Below are 18,171 nucleotides of genomic sequence, written 5' to 3' on the forward strand. Positions count from 1 at the left end.
GTCTCAATTATGGATGTAATTTCCAACAGTGGTCTTCATCATGGCCATCTTTTGAACAATGTTTACAAGTAAGTTTATCTCCCTCTTTCTCGACAGTAGCATTCTTATTACTCTTACCTTTAAACTCCCCCTTTCCTTTGTCTCCATATTTAAAAGGCTTCTTCCTGGACTCTTAAGGAACATTCTTGCCTCTTGATTCTAAATGAGTTGCATGAACACATACTTCATCTAGATTGGTGAGATTAAATATAAGTATAGTACGTCTCAAATAACTATGTAATCTGCCTATATACTTAAGGAGAGTATCTTGTGAGGCCAAATAAAGAGCCAAGATTATAGCTCTTCTTCTAAATTCTTGTGTGTAACTTTGGACACTCTAACCTTTAGCTTGTCTAAAAATTTTCCAATCCATAATTTTTGCATGTAAGCTAATGGAAAAAATTTCCTTCTTAATGCAACTATAAAATCATTCCAAGAAGAGATAATTTTACCACATTTCTTCAAGTCTTCTTGAGTTCTATCCTCCCACTAGATGAGGGTTCCACCTTCCAAATGAAGAGAAAAAAGATGGATCTTTGTGATATCAACATCAATATTTTGAATCTTGTAATAGACTTAAATTTGACAAACCCAATTATTAACCTTTTCAACATTTACTTCCCCACTATACATTGGCAATTAGAACTTGACCTCAAGATTAATCATAGACTTAGCATGTCCTCTTGGAGATGTAGGAGGAGTAGGTATATGGGATGAAGGAGGTGAAGAAGGAGGTGAGGATGGATATGTAGATGGAGGTGAAGGAGGACGAGGAGGTGGAGGTTTGCTCCCATTACCACTATTAACTTTTGGTTGATTAGAACTTTCTCCTTGCAACCTTGTTGTTCTGTCATTGTACAAAACTTTCACCATCTCAGTCATATCAAAGAAATCATTTCTAAAATCTCTCTCATCCTTAGACATCAGATCTTGTCTTTGTCCTTCTTCATGTGCCATGACCTGTGGATTTTGTGGCCTCCTTAAGCCAGTTTAAGAGTTAGGTTCTTCAAGTGCTCCTTCTCCTCTTCTCAATTTAGACCTTGTAAGCATTCAAAAACTTTTCAAATTCTTTCAAACCTTCACAAAAACCATGCTCTGATACTAAACTGATCCAAAAAAAAAAATGAAGGTTTCATAAAATGATTTGCAAGCTAGTTTATGTATTTTAAGCAATGGATCGTTATTGCAAAAGAACGCAAACTAAATTAAATTTTGAAATTTTTTAACAATTAAAATGGACAATAAGTAGCATCAAAGCACAACAAATTGATGACAGGGTTCACCCCTCCTGGGCTACATCTCTGGGTCCAACTTCCAATGGTGTCATTTTTTATTATATGTTGAAATACCAAATTACATCAACATACAAGTCTCAATTTTAAAAAATAACATTTCCATTGCGTCCAAAATGCTCAAAAACCCTTATGTAGGCTCTTCTTGGGCTAAAAAGGGCTAAAAAATGGCTAAGATAGGCCTCCTTCAAATTGCCTGCAAAAATGCTCTACAAATTATTTTTCCTTGCAAACATGGCAACAAAGTGACTTGGTGGTGTGTTAGTATGGCGCTCCGTTGGTATTCCAATGGTGGCAGGTTCTATCCATGATCCTTGGAAAGCTTGGTGTTTTGTAATAAATATTAAACAACAAAAAAATAAAGATCGAAGCCCCTTAGGCCTCCCACACTAGTGGTCATGTGGCGCCACATATGACCGAGGGGTGCGGGCCATAAGCCATGTGCCTCCCTGGCCCCACTCCTGGTTTCATAGTATTAATATAACTTAGACCTTAGGCACGGGTAGGGTGCCACACACCCTGCCCCCTTAAGTTTCCATTCGTGGTCACGTCACAACAATATAACCTAGGGATGGGTTGGTCAGGCGCACCCACCGACCCAACCCTCTCCCCAAACTGTCAAACCATATCACCATATATAAAAGTCACCCACCATCATTAACAAGAAACACTTGCAGCCTGATTGATCGGGCATTTGTTACACGTTTGGGAGGTCATGTGTTTGATTCTTGCGGAGGCTTATCAATCAGTCAACCAATTGTTGGCCTCATCCAGAGTGCCACATGGTGCCCTAGGATTAGGCCACATGTCACTCAGTGATTGGCCCATTCCTCAAAACCATCAACCAATAATAATGCTCCAAGTGTCATCACGAGACCGACCCAAATGGCAGATTTTGATTGGCTCTCGTATTGTCTGGTCAACAGATGATGTCAACATGACATCATCATATGAAACTCCACATGGCATCCATACACTATATGGTCAACCCTGCAAGTTGACCTTTTAGTTGTTTGCCAAAAACTTTAGAACGTGATAAATACCTCATACGGTGTCAGATTGAGGCGATTCAAGCATCGTTCGAATCAGAAAGACGAGGTCTACAATTTGGCCCCGAATTTGGGGGATTTTGATAACTTTCATTTTTTGGCATATTTTTTATTCCCTTGATCACATTGTTTATAGAAAATGTAGGGTGGGATATAAGTGGTTCATGATGATATGAGAAGATCATTCAGTTAGTTTGAATGAAGCTATCGTGTTTAGGAAGATTATGATGTTAAGTCGATTCCAACAAAACATAATGTCTAGGAAGATTTAGTTGGTTAGAGCTAAAACATAATGTTTAGAAAAAATTGTAAGGTTAAGTTTATTCTAACAAAACTTAATGTTTAGGAAGATTGTGAAATTCATCTTCATAAGGTTTATGAAAATCATGAAATTAATTTACATAAAACTAAGTTAAGTTTATTTATCTTAATTTCTATGATATTTTTCATTGAAATTAAAAAATAGTAACAGTGGTGTGGAAAGGTATTATCATCCGAGTGGGAGGTCTTGAAATTTAAAGAATGAATTTTTTGAATATTTATTTGACTAATAAGAATACATAAAGATGCATTAAAACTGAAATTGTATACAAAAAAAACAATACCATAGGGTTTCAAGAATGATCAGTGTTGAAGGGTTTGGAAATGTAGGGTTTGCAGTGATTTGGAGCTCAGATCTGGAGAGTTTCCCTATCCTGGTGAAACCAATCTCATGGGAATCCTTTTGTTTGTAGGTTTTGAACTAAGATCTTGTTTTCTCACTTGTGAAAATGGTACATGAGAAGATGATCATTCCTCGTGAATGCTTTGGCTCCTTCATGAAGGATGATAGCCTCAGGATCAGAAGCTCCTTAGTGAATACGATATTACTAATCATGCCATGATTTACACGGTGATGGGCCTCTAAATTAGACATAAATTAAGGCCGATGCCTCTAAATTAAAACATAAATTAAGGCCTATGACCATCCTTCAGCACATTAAACCTCTCTTTCTACATTAGATAATTTATTTTTAACTTTAGTATATTCATTAGGAAGGTTTATGAATAATTGGATATTTGTGCCTAATATTATTTATTTTTGTGGAATATTATGAGAATATTGGGTAGATTATGAAGATTTGGAGGAGGAGATAATTTATGGACTTGTTCCCTACTACAGGAGGATCAATAATAAATAATAAATCAACAAGATATTATGGAATTATGGCACAGATTGTGGAACTCCAATGATTGAGAAAATCTAGGAATGTGTTCCACTAATCAAGGGACCAGATCCACTAATCAAGGGATTTTGGTGGGGAAAGCTTCCTCCATTCTTTGGGAATGATTCCTAATCATTTTGTATAAGTACCAAGATTAATTTTCCTCTGAGGAGATTTTCATTAGTGTTCTTGTGGAGAGAACTCGTATTTTTGCAGCTCCATTGTATTTTCTTGCAGGGATGTAATCGTATTGATGGAATAATGAAGATTTGTGTCATTTTCAGCTTCTAAATCTTGTTCTCCTCCATAGGTCTTTGAGTTTCATTGGGATTTTCCATCCTAGGAACCTCAGATCCCTTTTTGATCATTTTCTTTCCTTCTTTTCATTGCTTATTCACATGCATCTCTTGTTTTTATTTCTTTCTATTTCTGCATTTAGCATTAATAATTTCTTGTTGTAGGATTGAGTTAAATGGTTGATGTAAGTTCTTTTGTAGGATAACAAACATTATTTCATCCTTGGAAAATCTTTGGAAGTTCATAGTAATCATTGAGTTTCTTGGATTAGCCTTCTTATTCCCAAATCTAGATTTTTGGAACTCCTTTGTGGCAAAAAACAATAAATTTCTGCTATTTTTTTAGAGCATGCTAACGAGCTTCAAACGAGTTGGTTCCACTTACATTAGATCAAAAAAACATTCTAGTTCATAACAAAAATTATCCCATTGCATTTGCACATGATTTGGTTAGACATTTTTTAGATTTACTGGCTCACTAGTTCTCGAATTTCTAGATCTTCGACCAGTAATGTGTTTCTATTTTTTGGCATGGGTTAACAGAGGTATTTGAGTGATTCCACCTGGAATGGGGACCTAAGACATCCTAGTTAATAAAAAAATTTGTCCCATCCAATTTGGATTTGATTTTCTTGGTCATTCGATGAATTATAGTAAATCTATACATCTTGTAGTAAATCACTGTAGCATCCTTTCAGAAAGCTTGTTTTAAGCTCGAATTGAGAAAAATCATCATTGAAGCTAGGATTAGGCCTCTACTTGACCTCCATGCCATCAAGACCATTTTAACCCTCTTGCTCCACACTTAGGTCAGCGTTTTGCTAGTTTTCAAGGGTAGGATTTGATTTCCATTTCTTCTATCTTCAGTCTTACATTAGATCTCATCAATGTTTTATATCATTCTACAAAGTTTTCCTCATGCATAAAGTAGATGACTAGCTCATGAAATTATGTTTCCTTTAGATAATTGAAATTGTTCTTGTTTGCATGATTTTTGGGTAAATGTCAATGTTTGATGCAGTGCAGGTGTTTCACGAGTACAAAGATATTTCATAGACAACAACCTCATCCCAACTTCATCCACCCATGGTCCTCACTTTCTTTCACTAAACCCTCACCAATTTCATCATTTCACAAGGAAACTTCTCCAAGCTTTTTGAGAAAATCCAACCATCTCCCAACTTTGGTTTTGAGTTCTGAAGTGGTCCTAGGCACTCCCTTTCCTCATTCCATCCACCAACCACCTTCCCTAATCTTTCCATCACCTTCAACATCCATCCTTTTGCTCTCGGTTGTATCTTGTACGTTTTCAGTGGATCCTGTAGGTTTTCAGGGGATCTTGTAGGAAATCCTATAACATCCTGTAGGAAACCTTGTTTTGAGGCTAAATTGAGGAAAAAGCCTCTAGGAAGCTAGCAAACGGTCCCTACTTGTCTCCCAAGCCTTCTGACCATTCACCATCATCTCCAAGCCACCTACCACATCACCAAAAGAGATTAGCTTTCACACTCTCACTGAAAAAAAAAAAAAAAAAAAAAAAAACACATTTATTTTATTCATTTACATGCACGACAGTAGAAGGTTTGATGGTTAGAATATGCACGCTTAGGACAATAGGATTGTATCCATGTTAACTTAGCATTCTTTTGAAGCAAAGCCTATTAGCAGTTAGTTAGAAAATGGTGTGTTTTAGCATTTGATTTCAATCTCTTTCCTTGTACTTTCTTTCTTGTAATAGGTTAAGGTTCCACTTCAAACATTTCATTTTCTGCAATTATTTTAGGATTTGACTTCAGTACATGCACTCCATTACATCATGACGGCAAAGGAAGGACACATTTTATGTTGCACATATAGTGTCGATACCTCTTAAGTTTGTACGAACCCTGGGTTGATAATTAAAGTTGGTAGCCTTGGGAGTTGCAACATTCTTGTTGCAATACCGAGGCTCATCACATGGTAGAAATAATTCCAGTTTGAGCCAAAGGGGGATTTGAATCCACATCAACCCCACCAATATTGTTTAAAGATGTTCTAAAACTAGGGCCTCCTTTACCAAATCCTAAAGATCTAACTGGATCTACATTTATGGTAGAGCAGTTAGCTAAAACCCCCTATCTTGAGGTGAAAAATACTACAATCGGTTTCATAATTTCAAATTATGAACAAAAAGAACTTATCTATCATTTCAATGGTTTTTGGCCTTCTTCATCAGCTCTCGGGGAATGCGTTCATCAAAATTTGTCTCTAGATGTTCAGGTACATTTCTTCTCAAAATGATTTTTTATTGTTATTTTTCATAAGTTAGAGGATCGACATAAGGTTTTTTATCAGAGACCCTGGTTTTAGGGTTGATCTGGTCTCTCCCTTCAACCTTTGTTTCCATATTTTAATCCTATATTTATGTCAAATCTAGAAACTCTAGTATGGGTGAGGTTTCCCAATTTACCCATCCATTTGACACATCCAGCTATATTAGAAGATCTGGGAATTTTGTAAGTTCTCTTCATCAAGATTGATTCAGACAGGATTTTGAAAGGAATTCATACATTCATTCGCATCTGTGTTGAAGTTGACCTTAGTAAAGGATTGTCAGATAAAATCCTCCTTATATGGGGAAATAGGGTTTATACCCAACATGATTATTAAAATACGACTTTTCATTATAGATCTTGCCAGTAGCCCAGATGCCTAGAGAATTTTTTCCCTTCACAAGGCACTTCTTCATACCCTTAAGCGAAGAAGAAAAATTGTGGATGGCAAGATCCAAAAGGACCCAATGGTTCTAAGTCCATTATGGCTCACGGGTCGGGTAATTCTTAGAAAGAGAAGACTCCTAATGCCAGAATTTATCCTGTAGACCCCACTCAGTCTCATGATATGACATTTCAACCATCAGTGGAGGAAGTTGAACCGACAATTAGTATGGCACAAAATTCAGCCATAATTTTAGCATCTACAAAGAGTGGCCAAAAACGTACCCATGAATCAAATCCTTTATATAGTGACAAGGAGCCAAAAAATATGTCGGAGCACTTGGAAATGAAAAATCTCAAGAAAAGGAAGTGGCTGTCTCAAACAATCCCTTAGGTTGGGTAGATGTTCGGAAGAGGAAAGGCAAGAAAGACAAGATAATGTATAATCCTAGATCCTAAGTCCAGGAAAGAAAAATGTAATGTTGTGTAGCATGATTAGGGGAAGATGACGTATTGTGATGTGATGTAATTCATTTTTGATGGATCAATAGAATTGATAGACTTACAAAGAAAAATGATGCATTAATATTAAAAAATAATTATATAGTGGTGTGTAGATATTATAATGGGAGTTCTCCATTTGTAAGGAATGAAATTGTTGAATATTTATTCAACCAATAAGCATATGTAAAGATGGCGTGAGAAAAAATGACTTAATAAACCTGTGTTTTTAAAGAACACCTCATGGTGGCATATTCTTAAGATTTATCACTTTTTCTAATAGATTTTATATGAGGAATAATGTAGAAAAAAGGTGTGATTATAATTAAAACTAGTAATGTTGAGAACTAATAGATTGAGGAACATTCGTGGAATTGATTATGTCTCTAGACCTTTGAGTGACTAAATGACATCTAACCTATATATTACCATATAAAAATCATATATCTAATTTTTCAAACAATTTTGGGATTAAAATGATATGTCAAAAGGAAATCTATCTAGATATTTGCATATAAGAATGTCATTTGACTTATGAGTGCATCTCTCGAAGGAATTATAAAACTTTATAATAAAAAACCTTCATAAAGCATCAAATTTACCCAAATTAAATTCTTATAAGTATGTTTGTTGATGAGTTTTTAGTGTTAGCAATAAGCTTAAAAGGCACACACTTGTGAATTTTTTCTTAATGTCATCATAAAATCCTAGGTTTAAGAGCCACATCGATGATCTTATCTGAGCATCCAAAGCCCAATAAAAGGAATTTACTCATTGTTTAGGAAGAGTTACATTATGTTGATATTTTTTCTTATAACCATTGTATGTGTTATAGCATCGTAGTAATTTTTTCCCCTTGGATTAAGGATTTATTATTCAAGTAATCTACCCAAATTTGTTGCTCGGTATGGATGTGTTAACAAGCATTCCTTTTGAAATTTGGGATTGTGACTCAACACTATTTTAGGTGTCTCTACCATGAATTAACCCATGTCATTAACCTTGGACCTAAGAGAAAATTATGTCTCAAATTTGACTTATCAAAAGATCTAGAAAATCTATTTATATTCAAGTCAAGAGAAACTACCTGCATAACTTATGATGTATAAAATCCCCCCAAACATTTAATTTTCCCTTCTAGATCCTTCTTCATAGAATTTGAGATTTATGTTTCATCATTAAGCATGATACTCTTCCTTCAAGTGACCATCCAAGTCCATCTCAAAAACAATCCCGACATTAGTAGTTTTTGGGGGCTTTTCCATGTACTTTCAAAAGGAAACTACATCGTTTTATTGTGGACCTAACTTAGTTTATTAATGTTCTTTCTAATGAGATAATTAAGACCAAAAATGAAGCCCTAAGTGAAAATTCATGCTCCCTAAAAAAGGGATCCTTTTTTTAGATGGCATATTCTCATATAAGTTAGTCCTAGTCATGCTAGGATTAGGTTTATTACACATTAGGGATTTTTGGCATAATTATTAAATGAAGTCTCGAGCTCTCATTATGGACTTCTTGTGAATTAATGCGGCTACAACATTTCTTATTATATGATAAGTTAACACCATTCTAGTCACATTATATTACTATGTACATTATAGTGTTTTTAACTACTTGATTCATTAATATTATTTGGTTTTTATTGTAAAACTCTATTTTAAATTGGGTATCTTATGTTTTCTATGCAATAAGGTATCATTTCTCTTTGTTCTCCATTCAATATCGATCAATGGTATCAACGTAATTGTGACATCCAATGTCACTATGAATTGTAATTCATGTAAATAATGTGGAAATGTAAACATTGACTAGGCATGAGGAGTGGACATGGATTTAGTGGTTTGGGGAGGAGTCGTTCGTGTTAAGTGTAACCCAAGCCACTTCGTTTATTTTACCGCCTATTTCCCTAATGAATTTATGTCTCTATTAGTGCAAGCATTGAAGGGTGTATGTACAATTTGCAGTAAAGGAAAAAAAACCCATGCAACCTCCCTATCTCGCAGGTTGTGTTGTGAAAGTCAACACACAAGGGGAAAACAAGAAGGGGAATGAAGAGGTATGGGGAGAGAATACATAGAGGAGAGAGAGTAGTGGTGGTGGTATGTGAAAACATACAGAAAATGGACACACTTAGAAGCATGAACATACAACATGATATCAAAGCAAGAGAACTCGTTGGATAAAAGGCAAGAAAGCTCAATGTATGTGCAAGCATGGAAGCATGTTGAGGAGTATGGTGTAAAGAGAAAACTATAATGTTGAGTAGGTGGAGTCATAGTGGGATAAGGACTCTTATTTAGTAGGTAGAGACATTGTGTACTCTGGAAATTCTTGTGGTGTTTACTAGGTCAATACCCTGAGTGCTTTGAATTCACATGGTTCCTAACAAGTGGAGGTATTGTGTGCTTTGGACTCTTGTGGAGACACTAAGGGATCTAGAATCCCATAGTGTGGAGAAGGTGGAGATATTATGGATTTTGGATACCTATAATGTTTGATTGGTGGAGACGTTGTGTGCTTTGGACTCCTGGTTATTAGGTGGAGACATTGTGTGCACTAGATTCCTATGTGATATGGTTGACTTGTATTGATGCGAATTCCCCTTGAGCACTTAACTCCTCAATCTATGAATTCAGCTCGAGGGTGGTCAACTACAATAAATATTGTAGTGTAGTCATCCTATGGTTGGGTGGAGAGTGGAATTCCCTCCCTCAGTTGCTAGTCATTTAAGTTAATCAAATAATTATATTCACTTCTACATATGTTGCACTATGAATGGTGAATGATATTGTCATGTGTCATAATAATGTATGTATCAACACTACTAATAGAGGAATGTGATATTATTGGTTGTCTCTGATGAGATGTTATCTTTATGAAATCATGGTTATGAGGGGCTTGGAGGCCTCTGTGTTTGTTGATATGTTCCCAAGTTGTAGAGTTAATTACATGTCATGTATGAATGCTTGATGTGTTCAGCTAAACTGTTATAGTTTATGAATCCAATATTTGATATTTAATGAATATCATGGATCTATGTTGCTTGAAGATTGTTGAAAGTCTAAGGTTGGTGTTGAGTGTGTGGCATGTCACATCAATAAATTTGATGGAGTATGTCTGGGGTCCATTAAGTGGATTAATATGATGTTATTGTACCTGCGTTTACAGAGTAATGTTAGCCATGGCTTGATTTGTTTCTATACCTATTAGTAGGCATGTTGGTAGTGTCATTAGGGTATCATGGTCATGAATAATTACTAGAATTTTAGTGTGGAATGAGGATTTCATTCATGTAGAAGTTAGTGTTCTAATCCACACAAGCTCCAAGGAAATATTGGGCAAGGCCCTTGAAATACTTAGAGTTTTTGTCTGAGTATTACTAGAGATTGGACTTGTATCTAGGACCAGATGAGTAGTTGGCAAGAATTATATATTTGGGCCAGATACATTGCAGGCTTAGGGATGTATCTGGGAGTATAGACATTTAGATATTTTACATTTATAAGTATTGTGGAAAGCACTGAATTTGGAACTAACCTAGATAACTTGTTAGGAAGCAACTAGGAAGGTCAAATTCAAGGTGAGATTCGTTTGAGTGTTCGAAGGCTTGGAGCTATATTTTTTCACCAAACAAATTTCGTATGAAATCCAAAGTGGGGCCCATTTAGCAATTATTTGGCGCAAGGCTGGATTACTTTGCAAATGGAGGATGTATCTAAAATTTGGGACATCCAGGGGTTGAGGGCATGGCACAACTTCATGGAGCCCCAGATGTGAGCCAGGGCCAAATTCTTTAAATGCAAGTTCGAGATCTAGAGGTCTAGGGGTCTGGAATGGATGCCACATGGGAATTTTAGTGCACACCCAAATTTCCCTCGGGGTCAAATATAACAAAGAAGTGTGGCAAAATACAAAGAGGTCAGGCCCTATGGGACCTACTAGTGTGGATTAAGTGGAAAGTGCCACGGATTTGTGACCATGGTTGTGTGGATATCATGTAGGTGTCGTGAATGACATTGCAAGGTCACATGTGTGCCACATGGAAACAACTTTCTGAGGTGGTAAGGTTTAATTGGTCAATCTATGAAAGGTAATGACTTTTAATCTAGGGGTGAGATCGAGGTAAAGTTTATATTTCCATAAATTTGTTAACGGGATGAGTGCGATGGTGTTGCCAAAGCTAATTCCACAATATTTGGAAGAGAAGGAATTTGTAACCCTACCTTCATAATGAGACCATGGAGGTCAGATTAGGTAAAAGTAACACCTCTTGTCAACTTGGGAAGTCCAAGGGGGTGGGAGGGAGCATTACGGTGTGGTATTAGAATCCCCAAGTTCAATACTCAGACTGAATGGGCCTGTAAGGATAAACATTCAAAGCTTTGTCACAAGGTGTGACATCAGAGTAAGGGTTCAATACTAGAACCTTGGGAGAACAAAGTTGATTTCCATTACAATGTGGAATACCACACTCTTTGGTATTTAAAGGATGATTGTTGTTGTGTGCAAATGTGTGTTCGTTGTAGCATCTTGACAGATGCTTGTGTGTTGTATGCGTGTGTTGATATCAAAATTGTGAAATGATAGGAATGACATATTATGATATGTTATATGTTTTCTAACTGGCATACTAACATGAGATTTGGTGTTTTAGATAGCCTCATATCACATGCTTATTGGAAATGGGCCAAGGTGATGAGAAAATATATTTATTATATTTTTGGTTGGCTAATAGTTATGTGTGTCTAAAAACACATAAGAAGACACCAAAGAAATGCAAAGAATGTAAGTGTATGAGAGATAGAATGGTGGAGTGCAACACTTATAGATCCCAACACTATCAAGAAAAAGAGTTAGTGGGAGAGAGGAAAGAGGAAGGATCCCCTAACTGGATGGACACCCCTAGAAGTTTGATGGTTGAGTTAAGAAGTCTCAAGGTTGACAATGAGAAGATTATGAGAGCTCAGGAAAAGCAAGAAAAATTAAGTACATTTATATTATAGAGTTCTTCTTATTTGCAAAGACAGAAGAAACATGAGTTAGGTGCCAGCTACCTAGGAAAGTATAAGTACAGGTAGATTCCATCAACACTTAGGAAGCATGAAATGATGACTAATGGTACAAAAGGTAACAAATCTAAGAAGAGGCATCGGGATGAAAGTGAAGACATTTAGAGAGAAGGATGACCTATCATGAGTAACTAGCTAGTGTTGAAACTAAGAGACATTGCCAAAAAAAAGGAAAGAAAAATATTCGATGTCAGATGCAATTGTCCAGTGTTGCAACTAAGAGACATTGCCAACAAAAAATGAAAGAGAAAGATTTGATGCCAGATGAATTTAATAAGGAAAAACCTCCTACATTTTATGGAGAGGTGAATAAGGTTGAGGAAACATAAGCATGGTTACTAGGAACGAAGAAGTACTTCAAAGTACATGATTACTCTGAGAATATGAAGGCAAGAGTAGCCATTTTCAGCTTGAAAGGCAAGTCCAATATTTGGTGGGAAGACCTAAGGAATGTCAAGAATATTAGAGAGAAGGATTTGTCTAGGAGGAGATTTGAGAGATACTCTTGGGAGAAGTACATGTCTGAAAGGTGCTAAGACAACAAGATAAAGGAATTTTGTGAGCATAAATTGGGGCAATTGACAGTTGATGAATATATAACCAGATTCTTGGAGGTGTTGAGGTATGTGCCTTACATCGAGGATGAGAAGGTAAAGGTCCAAATGTATTTCAGCGAGTTTCCACAAAAATTTAAGGATAAAATAAAGTTTGATGAGCCAAAAACATTGGAGGGTACCATCTGAAAATTGAGGTACTGCTATGAACAATATAGACATAAGATAGATTATCGAACTGATTGGAAAGGAAGAGGCAAGCCCAACTTTAGAGGAATAGGGCAGAGAGTTGTAGGACATTATCCATAAGGAAGGAACGTGAAGTTTACACTCCTGTCGAGGAAAAGTCTCAGCAGAAATCCACTACTGATGACAAAGGCTAATTCTCTAAGCCTATAGCAGAGGAAGTTGAGGGGTTGAGAAGAGAAACTGTACAATGTTGTACTTGTGGAGAAAATCACAGGAAGAGAGGTTATACTTAGCGATAGTGGAATGTTTTAAGGTTGTACAATGCACAAGAAGAGGAGACAATGAATGGTGTGGCTTAGAATGTTGTGCTAGACAATAGTCAGGTTGATCACCAAGCATCAGTGATCGAAATGGAAGGTATGGTCATGATCCAAGTGGATATTGGTGGCCACCTGCCAAGTCCACCTGGACCCCCACCATTGTCTTTCTCAGCATTTTCAGTTTCCTTAATTGTAGCACAACTTACTATTTTTAGCATTTTTTCGGGTCCTGAACTTCCAGAGCCGTTTTGAGGCCCTAAACGACGTTTTTTGGGGAATCCGGGGGCAACATGGGTCCATGAGTGGACCCATGTTGCCCGTTCCAACAATGATAGTGCTCAGATAGATATTTCTAATGAGCTATTGTACGCGTCAAACGGAGATCATATGCCAAAGTTACGACCCTGGGAAGTTGATGTACCAATTTACCCCAAACGGGGCCCACAGTTTGGCGTTTCATCTCCTAGGGTTAGTTTTTGGAATGTTAAGGGTTTTTCCATTGTTTCTCAACAATAAATAGGCCTTCGAGCCTCATTGTAACACAGTTCAGAGGCATGTAGCCATCACATCTCTTCTCAGAGATAATCTACCATCGCCCTAGCTGGTTTATTTCCATTTCTGGTTGTAAGCATATTTCAGTATTTTCCATTAATGAAATGAAGTATTATTTCCGCTGCATCTTTGTGTATATGGTTATCTCTGTAATTTGTTGCGTTCCTGTTTGAATCTGGATCAGTGGTATCAGAGCGGTCTGCTTTTTCTCTGTTTTTCTTTGCATGTCCCCAACAAGGTCGGGATATAAGGAGTTAGGGCTTGAACTGGTTGAACCTTTGCAAGACCAGCCTCGCAAATCCCGACGGCCTCCCATGGCGGACGAGAAGAAAGACGAGGGAGCAGGAGATCCCATCAAAATCTTGCTCGAAGAAGCCCTCGAGTGACAACGGAACGCGATGATGGACATCTTTGCCCAGATCCTTCAGCGGCTACCCAGAAGCGGCGCATCAGCTTCCAGCAGCTCCTCTGGAAATGCCACACCCTTTAAGGTACAAGTTAATTTTGAAATCCCCATATTCGAGGGTCAGATAGACGCCGATGTCGTAGATAAATGGTTAAATCTGCTAGAGGGTTATTTTTCTGTTCATGAATTTTCGAGTCGGGAAAAGATTGTTTTTGCTCTTCTCAAAGCAGCCCCCCACGTCAAGGACTGGTGGGAAACCTACTGCGAGCAAAAGGATGAAAGTACTGGCTCACTATTTTCAGCCGCACCCACCTGGGATTCGTTCCGGGATGCCATCAAGGAGCAGTCTACCCTGTCGGAAGCTATGAGGATGAATACATAAAGTGGACCACGCTGCGGCAGGGAAGGGACCAAGACGTGCCGGAGTTCACCAATCTTTTCCATACCCTTCGCACAAAGTTGGGTATCAAGGATTCGGAGCAACATTTGATACTCAAATACCATGGCTGCCTACACAAGTACATCCAGGAAGAAATACAATTCCTAAACATCCCCTCGCTCAGCGCAGCATACCGATATGTCGTCAAGGTCGAGCAGAAGTTTAAACAAAAGAAGCGAGACTTTGGATCTGCGAATCCAAAGCAGGGGAAAGGTGCCCCTAAACCACAGAACAAAGGACAAAGCCAAGGTGGGACAGCCCAAGACAACCAGCCGAAGCTGCAAGCAAAGAACAATACCGCGAAGCCGAGAAAGGACACTGGAAAATGGTGCGAGTTCCATAAGAGCTCCACTCACAACACAAGTGAGTGTCGGGCCAAGCAGTCACTGGTGGCTGAGCTAAAGGTTTCAGAATCAGATGCATGTTCCGACTCTGAGTCAGAACCCAATAAGGGGTATGAAAAAGGGAAGCAGATCATTGATGCGGATCCCAGCGCCACTGTTGCTACCACAAAGATCCAGAAAAATGAACCCGAAGATCCAGAGGAGGAGGAGCGTCTCTTCCACTCCCAGATGTGGGTAAAGGGCTCCCCGATACAGTTCATTGTTGATAGCGGGAGTCAAAAGAACCTCATTTCGGCAGAGGTCATGAAGCGGTTGGGCTTATCGACCACAACACATCCACAACCATACACCATTGGGTGGCTTCACCAAGGACGAGATCTTCGCGTGAGCCAGCAGTGTCGCCTTCCATACAACATCAAGCCCTTCACGGATGAGGTATTGTGTTACATTGCTCCCCTTGAAGTTTGTGATGTATTACTAGGACAACCATACTTGTGGAAGCGACATGCTGTGTATGAATCAAGGCCCCGTGCTGTTATTATTACATTGGGAAATAAGTTGTTCAGGATACCAGAGGTAGCACCACCTGCCGCCATCTCTTTGATTACTGCAAAACAATGCAGTAAGATCATTTCCAAAACCAGGAAATTTTTTTTCCTGATGATACGCCCTCAAGGGAAGAAGAAGACAGTGGTCGCGGCCTCCAAACGGGGTCCCTCTGCACGACAGCTACAGATGGACAAGATTGTGGAGGAGTACGAAGACATCTTTACCTCCCCGGCAGGGGTTCCTCTGTACTGTCAAGTCAAGCACTCCATCGATCTGACCCCAAGTGTGCCGCTACCCAATGGACCAATTTATTGGCGCTCCGTTCTGGAGAATAATGAAATCAAGAGGCAGATTCAGGAGCTCCTGCAGAAAGGTCACATCCGTCCGAGTTCATCGCCCTGTGGGAGCCCGATCGTGTTGGTACAGAAGAAGGATGGGACGTGGAGACTCTGTATTGACTATCGGGCGCTGAACAAGATCACTGTCCGTAATAGGTACCCGATCCCGTGGATTGATGACCTCCTAGACCAACTAAAGGGGGCGAAATATTTCAGCAAGATCGATCTGAAGTCAGGATATCACCAGTTACCAATCGAACCCTCAGATGTGTGGAAGACTGCATTCAAATCCAAGGAGGGCCTCTTCGAATGGTTGGTCATGCCTTTCGGATTGACGAATGCTCCTGCAACCTTTATGAGGCTAATGGATGACATCTTGTGGCCATTCACCAACTCCTTTGTAGTAGTATACTTGGATGACATTCTGATCTTCAGCCAGAGTTGGGAAGAGCACCTCCACCACATCCGACAGGTTCTCCAAACACTGCGGCAACACAAGCTATGTGCCAATTTGGAGAAATGCACTTTTGGCATGACCGAGGTTCAGTATCTGGGATACATCATTGATGAACAGGGGGTGCATGTCGATCCAGCCAAGGTCCAAGTCATTCGGGATTGGCCCTCTCCAACCACTCTAACAGAGCTCCGCAGCTTTCTAGGTCTTGCCAACTTCTACCGCAAGTTTGTGTTGGGGTTTTCTCATATTTCTTGGCCCTTGAGTCAAGTCACCAAGGGAGGGGCGAAAGCAAAATTCTTTTGGTCTGAATCTCAACAGAAGGCATTCAGGGAGTTGAAGGATCGCCTCTGCACGGCACCAGTGCTCGCGTTACCAGATTTACAACAACCATTTGAGGTCGAGACAGATGCCTCTGACTATGCTATTGGGGCAATCCTTACTCAACATGGACATCCAGCGGCATATCACAGTGAAACGCTTTCAGACACAGTCCGGAAGTACCCCACTTATGATAAAGAGATGTATTCCATTCTACAGGCTTGCCGACAATGGAAGCATTACATTTTGGGGAAGGAAACGGTCATCCACACAGACCACTGACCCCTGCAGTTCATACAGACCGAAGGGAAATTGCAGAATGATCGCCATCAGAAGTGGTCTACATACCTGCAACAGTTTCACTTGAATATCAAGTATAAAAAGGGCAGCACCAATAATGTTGCAGATTGCCTCAGTCGACCACCGATCATGGCGCTGACCACCGTGCTCAACTCTTGTGGGCACGAGACTTCTGATTGGCCACTTCTCTACAAAAGCGACCCAGAATTCGGCCACACATACCAGACACTCTTGGAGGGTCGGCATGTTGCAAATTTTCACCTCCAGGATGCCCTATTATGCCACCTCGGTCACCTTTGTGTTCCTTCAAGCGAGCGTGCCAAGATGATTTGGGAAGCACACTACAGTCGAGCTGCTGGGCATTTCGGGGTCGAGAAAACAGTGGCAGTACTGCAAAATTATTTCTATTGGCTGAATCTTCAACAGGATGTTGGGAAGTACATCCGATCATGTATTGCCTGTGCCATTGCCAAACCGACCATTAAGAAGCAAGGCCTCTATACCCCGTTGCCTACCCCTAGTCGACCTTGGGAATCCATCTCCATGGATTACATGTCAGACCTTCCTTCCACTAAGCATGGAAATGACTGTGTTTTTGTGGTCGTCGACAGGTTCTCGAAGATGGCCATTATGGTGGCCTGCAAGAAGAATATCAGAGCAGAAGCCACTGCTAAACTCTTCTTTGAACGAGTGTGGGTGCACTTTGGGATCCCACAGTCTATCATCTCAGATCGGGACAGTCGGTTTCTCAGCACATTTTGGTACAGTATCTGGTCAATGCTGGACACCAAACTCACGAAGTCCACAGCCTTCCATCCTCAAACTGATGGCCAGACAGAGGTTGTCAATAGGATGATTGTGCACATTCTGCACATGTATAACTCAAAGCATCCACGCACATGGGACGAGAGCCTCCCCTATGTTTAGCACAGCTACAACCGAGCTCTTCACAGCTCCACTGGCCATAGCCCTTTTCAGGTGGGTTTGGGATTCCAGCCACTATGCCCCATTGATGTGGCCATGCCACTTGCAGCTACTCACATGAATTCAGCTCATGTCCAGTCCGAAACAGATAAGGCCAACAGCTTCATTGAGCGCATCCAACATATTCGCCAGCAGGTCCATGACATTCTTGAGAAATCAATTGCCAAGTACAAGCAGCGACATGATCAACATCGGGTGCCACACAAGTTTCAGGTGGGCGACAAAGTCTGGTTGCATTTGCAAAAGGAACGCCTTACTGGAGCCTATCGGA

The sequence above is a fragment of the Pinus tabuliformis genome, chromosome Q (assembly GCF_031772625.1).
Source record: "Pinus tabuliformis cultivar Carrire ecotype Pingquan chromosome Q, CPIR1, whole genome shotgun sequence".
Lineage (NCBI taxonomy): Eukaryota > Viridiplantae > Streptophyta > Pinopsida > Pinales > Pinaceae > Pinus > Pinus tabuliformis.